The sequence below is a fragment of the Octopus sinensis genome, linkage group LG4 (assembly GCF_006345805.1).
Source record: "Octopus sinensis linkage group LG4, ASM634580v1, whole genome shotgun sequence".
NCBI classification, from domain to species: domain Eukaryota; kingdom Metazoa; phylum Mollusca; class Cephalopoda; order Octopoda; family Octopodidae; genus Octopus; species Octopus sinensis.
Genome location: NC_043000.1, coordinates 133,458,633 through 133,468,606, shown reverse-complemented (window position 1 = coordinate 133,468,606; position 9,974 = coordinate 133,458,633). Strand labels below are relative to the sequence as shown.

General features: G+C 37.6%; 1 long non-coding RNA gene across 1 annotated transcript; it reads right to left on the bottom strand.

The window, feature by feature from the left end:
* Positions 1 to 3,771: 3,771 nt before the first annotated feature.
* On the bottom strand, positions 3,772 to 9,665 carry LOC118763285. The gene is made up of 3 exons (XR_004999036.1): positions 9,524 to 9,665; positions 5,643 to 5,647; positions 3,772 to 3,814 (listed from the first exon to the last, which is right to left on the bottom strand). It is a non-coding gene; the product is annotated as an uncharacterized LOC118763285 (long non-coding RNA).
* Between the last annotated feature and the right edge of the window lie 309 nt (positions 9,666 to 9,974).

The window sequence follows — 9,974 nt, the reverse complement described above, 5'->3', positions numbered from 1 at the left end:
CTGGTGCATAAGACAAAAACATAGCTTTCACCGAACGTCTCTATAGTGTGAGTGAGAAGTTACATAAGAGAGTGGATCTGGCTCTAATAAAAACGTCCTAGTGGTCACTGGAGAGAGAGAAAGAGAGACTCAAAGTGTTAAAAGGCATCGTGAAAGCGCGTGGCTTAGTGGTTAGTGTATTCGGCTCAAGATCGTAAGATCGTAAGTTCGATTCTCGGTGGCACATTGTGTCCTTGAGCAAAACACTTTATTTCTCGTTGCTCCAGTGTAATTAGCTGGCAAAAATGAGTAGTACCTGTATTTCAAACGGCCAGCCTTGTCACATTTTGTGTCATGCTAATTCTTCTTGAGAACTACGTTAAGGCTACTTGTGTCTGGAGTTCTCAGCCACTTGCACGCTACTTTCACGAGCAGGCTGTTCCGTTGACTGAATAAACTACAACACTTGCCGTTGTGACCAACGGAGTGCCAGTTAAAAAAGCATCATTGCTAAGCCTTCTTTACCTAAGCGATGCTCTTCTCTTATTTTGTTATTCCAGGATGTGTGTGTTGCCCGTAACATTCATACAGCAATACTTCTGAAGGTGACAGCATTTTCTATGCGTCAACTTCCTTAAACACCAATACTTGTTTGTTCACATATTTATAATCTGTACAATGCATTCCTTACATATCAGATGTTGTTAAATGCGCTGATCATGCAGTCCATTCACGCATGAGTTATTCCTGAGGTTAAACGCAAAACTGGTGAAAGTGGGCATCATTGCAGCTTAAAAGTACTGAACTGTGGAGTATCTTCATTTCTTCCCAGAAGGTGGTACTATGAGATTCGATGTAGAGATCTTCAGTCAATCTTACCTTGTCTTCTAAAATATCCAGATCTTATAGATTATTGATATCAAAGGTTTTCTTAAAGTCCACAAATACCAGGAGCAATGGCCGTTCAACTGCAAGATTATTCTGACAAATATACTGCATTTAGCGTCGACGTTTCATGCATGCAGACGCAAAGAGTGTCAACTTTGACAATAGTGACGAGTATTTCTTGGATCACATTCAACACGATCTTACTAGTACGACTCATGAAGGCTAGAATTCAGTTTTTCTCCAGATTCACACTGAAAATATTCTTTTAGACATCCAGAGAAAAGAGGTCTTTTAATAGAAAAATGAAGGCATCACAAACATTAAGATATTGTTGTCGATGAGTGGTAGGATTTTTCAAAGCATATTCTTGAGAATTTGGATCTTCCTTATATGAATATAACGACCGCTCATCCTGTTGAATTCTAAGAATGAGCTAATTCCAAAATGTCGTCACCAAAATAAGTTTATTAAGCAAAACTTTACTCTCTCTAAAGGCTGAATATATTTCCACTTCCTGGTTGGAATTTCTGTTAGATTCTTTAATATTTTTAAAGCTTGTTGGATATTTATTATTTCCTATTCTATGAATATTTTCTTCATGAATCATATCTTGTATGAAACACTTCCTAGTTTTATTTCATTGGAGACTAAAAACTATTAGCAAAATGATTTCTCTTTTCCTCAAAGTTAGGGAAAAATATCGTCTTGGCCTATTGAATTAAAAAAAAAACTTTTTTGCTTTAATTTCAATGTATTCTAGTTATTTGGCAATTATTTGACTTCTGCCAGTTGTTTTTTTCTGTACTACCAACATGTATATGAACATGTATTTGCGTATGAGTATATAAATATGTCTGTGTGTGTGTATGTATATGTGTGTGTATATATATGTGTGTGTATATATATATGACTTTATATATTATATATATATATATATGTGTGTGTATATATATATGACTTTATATATAATGTATATATATAATATATATACATATGCATATAATATATATATATATATATTATATTATATTATTATTTGATTGAACGCCACGTCCATTTTCCAAGTAAGTTTATCTATCTATGTGTGTATGTGTGTGTCTGTGTGTGTGTATATATAATCCTCGTACACGCACTATTATATATATATATATATATATATATTATATATATATATATATATATATATATATATATATATATATGCCTCATACACACGTACATGGTGGTAGCATAGAAAAACCAACTGGCAGAAGTTAATAAATAATGTGTAAATAACTAAAATACATTTAAATTAAATAAAGCAATATACATACACACATACATACATACATACATACATACATACATACATACATACATACATACATACATACATACATACATGTGCGAGTGTAGGTGTATATACACTCATACGTATATAACTCGCCAACACACTCCAATATCTGTAGCCTACTAACATACCATCTCATTCCCTCTTCTCCTTCAAGCTCAATGGCCACTGTTCCTCAGGATTAGCTAATCGTATATCACTTCCATCCACGCCCTTTCGGCATACTCGTCACTCTTCTTCCTCGTCTCTACTCGACACTACAGATAATCCGTCCTCCCTAAATGCCAACCCTTTGAAATTCCATTCCCATATTTTTCTTGCAGAGATTGACTTTCACTAGTTGACTTTAAACTTAACGACAGCCGCTTCAGTTGCACAAGGTTTTCATAGCCTACGAAAGCCACGAGTACAGCTCCTTCCTCTCACAGTATCACAGCAGGGACGGAAATAAAATGAGAGATAGACATATTTGTCTAGTGAGCCTGGGTAAAGATAGTGTGTTACAAGATAGCTCAAAGAAACCGTAGACATTGTAGCATTAAGAGAATATGCAGAGTGATAGGAAGTAGAGCATCAGTAAAGCCAGAGATTGTAGTGAGTTGATGTGTGATATTTTGATAATCACTTAAATGACCTTTCGATGTAGTTCGGTATTCTTGTTGTGTGTAGCAATGAAACCCTTCAAAATTTGTGGGCCGAACTTTGCGACATAGTACTGAAAAGTTTCTGGCTTTGGGTAAAAGAAAATACAGGAGGATCAGTTAATTATGATTTTCATTCAACATATTCCCCTCTCAGATTCACACACTTATTGCAACGGTCCTTCAGTTTTTCTAATCCCAGTAAAAGAACTTGGAAGTTTGGACCTCTAACCAGGCCTTAAAGCCAGGAGCTTTTCAGCAGGCTCTCGTAAGTTCAAGTAAGATTTGTTGTAGGTCTTAAATGGAGCTTTATAGGGAGTTAGTAGCTGGTCATAACTGAAGTGTTGTCTAATCTTCAAAAGATTGTAGTTACGTTTTGTGTGTGAGGTTGACAAGATTGATCAGCATGTAAGGTCTAGTATTTATAGTAACTTCAGGGTGATTGGAAAAGTGTGTTTTATATACTCACATATATCAACTCTCAACGAAACTTTAGTAAGTGTAGTTTGGTTTGAAGGATTGAATACTTTTTCTTAGATGGGAATCGAGTGTGCAGTTAACGAGTTGATAGAATGTATGTTTTTAGATAGGAATGGAATCCATGAATGTTTATGTAACGGAATTAGAAATGTTTAACGGTTATTTTATTGTTACACAGAAAGAAAATTGTTGCTTCCGAAGTAAACAGCAAAAAGTTTGGTTTGAAATCCATAAAAAGGAAAACTATTGTAAACTACAGCGTTTACTGATAAAAATCAGATTGTATTCATCGACAGCCGACGCATGTTTGTATGGAGAACATCAAAAGAACTTATCGTTCTGGTCATTTGCCAGGAGGATTTCAACCAACTTTGCGGAGTCCTCCATTTTACCACCCCTAAACCAAGAAAAGCTGCCAGCCACAGTTCCACAAAAAAGAACTTCCTCCCCTACCTCTCTCTCTCTTCCTCTCCTTTCACTCACACTTTCTCCCCCACTCTCCTTTCTCTTTCCAAATGGATTTTTCTTGCAAGTACAGAGTTAAAAGCATACGAATTCCTTTTTCGGTCGTAAAACTTGATTAGGCAGTTCATTCTCAAGAACATCTGACGGAAAATATTGAACTGGTAAGTCAGCAACCTCTAGACGACGCTGTTAAATCAAAACAATATCTGAAGTCCAATGATTTCGTCAGAATTAGGTTCTAGAGTGTTTTAAACCGAAATATCAGATACAGTGATAATATATTAAGACATAAAAGGGAAATAGATTGTTTAATACAAAACCGCATCGTATGGACTTCTTAAATATGGACTTCTGTGTGTGAGTATGTGCGTGCATATATACATATATACACACATACAGACATCCATCTATCTATCCATACATACATACATACATACAGGCAGGCAGGCTGACCGGCAGACTGAGAGTGCAACAAATGAACACGATATCTAGAAAAATGTAAGTCAGCAAGACCTTTTTAAGATTTAAAATGATGTTGAACAAAACAAGATGCTTTTCTTCATAACCTTTGCTATCAAGCAGGTGGCCAATTAAAATTTATTCAAGATTTACAAGAGAAAAGAAAAAGCAAACATACATACATGGTGGCTGCCCCCTCGTTATCGAGTATGGCCATTGCACGAAGCTTAATCAATGTTGTTATCGTGCAATGCCTGTGCAAGAAGATTGTTTTTTAAGTGAGGAAAGGCTGTGCACTGAGTCAATCCCACTCACTAAGCAACAGCAGCCATAATCCGAAAAGAAGAACAAATCAACATCTTCGGTAACCGCTGAGCCGCAGGTTTTATGTCGGAGTTATCCCAGTTACCTGAGTTACTTTCTCCAAGAAGGATTCCCTAACAAAGGCTAGGAGTCCTTCACTCCCAATGGTTTAACCGCGCGATCGGGTATTCAGTCCGATTATTTCTATGTCCCCGCGCATGATACAGCCTTAAGACATTTATTGGATGGCCGTTGACTCTCAAGAGTTCCTCCACCCTTTGACGGGTTTTGATTTTCATCCCGCAGGGTGTCCAATAAACACCCTCATCACCAAGCAAGCTTGGTGGGGTTGCCGGTTTAGTCGCCGACGACCCGACCATGCAACAGGTTGTACTGGGTTACATGTTACCAGTAGCACTCGAAAGTGACCTGACATAAACATACATACATACATACATACATACATACATACATACATACATACATAGATGCATGCATGCATACATACAGACATACATACATACACACGCACACACACGCACTCGCACACACACACAAACAAACACAGTTGTAATACCGCAAATTGTTTTATTTATTTCCAGCTTTATCAGCACAAGGAACGAAAAGACAGTCTCTCGATTTGGAAATCAAGATTTTTAGTACATGTGTATACGATATTCTAAGTTCTAAACACTTGCTATTTGATATACATCATCACTACTTTCCCTTGTTCACCGCCATAAATAATGCAAAAGTGTCCCTTTTAAGGTCCCAGTGAATTCTAAAACCCTCGTTAAATACACCTAACATGCGGAAGCACAATATTTATATCTAAACAAACACAGAAGAGTATTGTACGCATCTCCAAATAACCACAATACGGTTAATACGAAAACTAGTAAATGCTTAAGCCGATCGCAATAAAAAGAGGCATATTAATGGATCGTAGTGAGAACTTTAGCAAAATTCGTCAAACGATCCACTATCTTAAGACCTTGCTATCGATTTTACTTCTAAACTGCGCTTGAGATTGGCAGGGTTAAGAGTAAGATAGCTTCTGGAAATAAAATGAAATTTATCGTCAGATCAAAAACTACAGTGGCTTACTTAGAAAAATTTACTTGTCGCTAACTATCTTATATTCCTGTTATCCAGTCATCCGACCGAAATTACCTCAATCACTCCTGACACATAGGGTAAAATCTAGTTCCCAAATAAACAGGTGGTCGTTTGTATCGGTACCAATTACTCGATAAGAATTTTATGGAACCGTTTGATTACTACTGTGGTCGGGTATGAGAATTTTAACGTTTCCTGCTCTTATTTTCCCTCTGAGTGGGGAAGAGAGATAAAGTGGCGTTATCGCTTTGTTGGTGGCCAAGCAAATGCTTGCCCACAACCATAGTAACTCTTAACACATCGTCCCCACCACGAAACACATACACAATGCTAAAGGCTCAAGGATTGTAGTTGAGGAAATACAACACACGCTCAAAAAATGTCCCTACAATAAGATAACAATGGAACCTCTGCACGGTCACTCGACCAATCTGCTAGAAATACTTGACGAATCGGTTTAGAATTAAACCCGATTGCCTTGAGAAAAAAAAGGATACATTGGATAAATTATTTTGTGGGTTTATTTGAAATCTTGCGGGAGATATCAACGTTTCAGGTAGATTGTTTGCGCTTGTGTGAGGAGGGTTCGGAATGGAAACGAAAAGTGACCTAATCTAACTGTGTGGTTCAAAATGACAAATAGAATATCACTTCTTAATACGCAAGAAGCGTATGGAAGAGATAGCCGAGTATTTGAGCACACCAAGGTTTGTAATGGTGCGCTCGTAGAGATCCTAATAAATACATATCACAAGGGAGAAAGTTTCGATTCAGGAGGTATATTACACTCGGTGGGGTTGCCGGTTTGTCACCCACGCGAAACGTTGTACTGGATTACACGTTCCTTGTAGTACCAAGAGTGACATGACATAATATTCATATACATACATGTATACATGCGTATGTACATGTTTTCATGCATACATACATGCATACACAACTTCGCTACATTCTTGATAAATCACTTGAAATAGACACGGGCATGGATGTGTTGCTATCAAGTTCGCTTCGTAACCAAATAATTTCCGGTTCAATCCCACTACGTGACACCTTGAATAGGTGCGCCCACTCGTGCAACAAAAAAGTAAAACATTTAGCTATTTCATTCATTTGTTTACTCGATGACTTGTTTCCATTGAATTTAGTTTATCAGTGAAAGAGTTCATGGAATACAGAAGTGGGATATTAGTTACCTGACCTTAAATATGCGTGCATGTATACCCACAAATATTGTTATATTTCGAGGTGGTTATTTTATTTTTCTTGCCAAATAAATACGCACACTATATATTCGTTCTTCATTCGTTTATTTTTGTTCATATTTTATCTCGTGTCCATTGTCTGAGCAAGAGGAAACACGTGGATGAAAGAGTCGCAGAAGAGGTCACAGGTGTTTGACGAAAGATTTCCAGACAATGGACATCAGATAAAATAAGAATATCAATATCTGTTTTAACACGCGATTTCGCATTAGGAATCTCACAAAACAAATTAGTAAACTTATACCCACAAACATTTATCTAAAATAGACCCACACAAAAATGCTTAAATTAGATATGTATCTATTTGTATGTTCGCGTGTATAAGAATTTAAACGTATAATATGAATATGTGTGTGAGTGTGTGTGCGCGCGTGCGAGTATGTGTGTATGCGTGTGTAAATACAGGTAGAAACACACATATACACATACATGCACACAGAGAGATAGAGAAAAAAGAGAGCACAAGAAATATTAAATTGTAGTTACTAATTTAAAACAAAAATAACAAAGGTATTTTTACTGAAGGAACTCAATACTGAGAGTTGAATCAAATTCAATGCAAGATTGGTATCGACTGGAACTTTAAGCTTCACTCGATGGCTTCGTCAACCAATAAGAAAAGATTCGCGTCTGGAATTTATAAAGAAAAACAGAAACGAGAAGCCTCATTAAAAGAAGGTGAAATTTAGGTGGTAATTTACATTTGCTGTAAAAGTTGCGATAAAAGGAATTTTTATTTCATTGGTGATAGAAATGTAAAAAGAAAGTCTAAAGATCAGAAAACATTTATCCCTATTTCATGGGAAGACAACAATTCATAGGAAGAACAAATTAAAAACGAGTCGCTTCCGTAACTTTTGACAGCAAACTTTTATTTTCAGTAGGGGGTTACACCACCGCTGTTTAGCCCTAGGAAGCATCGACGCTTCCTGCTGGCTTCGACACATTTTTCCTGTGTCCTTATATACATTTACGAAGGGGAGACAAACACCCCCAGCAGCCATGGGGGTGTTTGTCACCCCTTCGTAAATGTATATAAGGACACAGGAAAACTGTGTCGAAGCCATCAGGAGGCGTCGATGCTTCCTAGGGCTAAACAGCGGTGGTGTAACCCCCTACTATCACGTTCACATTAGATTGACAGTATACAACCATTCTATCGCCCCACCACCGTACATATCTCTATGAGAGATTTAGAAATTTAATATTTCTCATTTTGTTTTCACCTTCTTTGAAAAAGTTCTACGAATCAAGCCTCAGGCAAAGATGCTACAATTTTCTTCGCTGTTTATAAATGCAGCAAGCAAATTCATGTCTAGTTACTTTTAAGGGTCAGCGAGGACTTAAAGTAGCTGGACGATGAAGATATGTAGTATACGATCGAATAATGCGTCTTTAGGGAACAAAAAAGTTCGAAGTGTTTGAACTATCTGCCAAATTTCATTAAAATCACATCTTCTTTAAAGGGAAGGACACATTGAACAATTTAGTCCTAGATATACAAAATGTTGGGATAGTCATAGCTGGAACAGAGCCAATAACAATATTATAGTCCATCCCCCTATACCCCCACACGCACACCGTGCAAAGCAACGCACAGGGGTCCCCTGCAAAGGCGATCACAACATATATTTACAGTGGGGGCTCGGGCAATTGCCGAGCCTACCGTGTGTTAAGATGTCACTGAGTTTGGTCATAGGCCTACTTAATCAAATTTGACCTGGGGTTAAACAACAAGCTGTCCCAGTCCATTACTGAGATTTCATATTCTTCTGTTACTCACAATTCAAACTGAACGAGAGAAAACAAAGTGCATCGAAATGTTAACATTAACTTTATGCAACATTGATGAATGTCCTAGAATAGAAAAAAAGAACCAAGATGCCCAACAGATCGAGATCACGAACAGGTTTTGATTTCGCATCGTACTCAATGCATGAAGTGTCATTGTTGGGCTCAAGGCCCAATGAAGTGCTCTCCACAGGAGCTAGCTTAAAAGACTCCCGATAGGGCGACTTTTAAACTAATAAATATATATATGGAGTTACGATGTGCATCCGTGGTGTTGCGATGTTCATCCGTGAAGATGTCACAGCATTGACACCGCTGTCACATTTGAATGCGGTCTACGACACACTCATAGTACATCTAAAGCAACTTGACATGGTAATATGCACATTATACCGCCCACCCAATGCCTCAAACTACGATGGCAAATTTGAGGAATATCTTACAAAGATAAAAAGTACTTACAAACCTAGACCAATGCCTTAATGTACTTCTAATGGTCGACTTCAACTTACCCAACATTAGATGGCCCGAAGGTGTCATAACCTCAGGACTGATACATAAAGAATGCAATCAGGCAGAATCTCTAGTAGATCTCATGAAAATGATGTTCATGGAGCAGACCATACTTTCCCCAACCAGAAACAACGACATCCTGGATCTCTGCTTCACAAACAATATGAACCTTATTACAACATAAACATATCACCGTCTGCCCACTCAGACCTCAGACCATAACATGATAGAACTATCAATATATGGTCTAAAGCTAACTAAAGAATCATACAACACTGTTGGATCCCGGGCACTAGCCAACCTGAACTTCTACAAGGCTGACTAGAAGTCCATCAACAAAGAGATACTCCAGCAAAACTGGCTTAAAAGTCTGTCCATGCAAGACACTGACATGGAATTCAATGAATTCATGTCGATAATACGAGCCATATGCATTAAGTTTGTCCCAGAGAAGAAAAAAACCACCACACATAAGAACATTATTTCCCGAGATAGAAGAATCCTAATGGGACGGAGGATAAAGATCTCGAATCGCTTAAATAAGGAGCCTAATGACAGCAAAAAGCCATACCCCAAAATGGAGCTCTTAGAGACTGAGAATAAAATCAGACTCTCCTATGGAAAAGAAAGGGTAAGCAGAGAAGTCAGGGCGGTGGAAAGTATAAAAAGAAACCCTAAAGCCTTCTATAAGTTCGCAAAAGATAGAGATTATGGCCACTGTTCGATGAAAAGGGCTCAATGTAT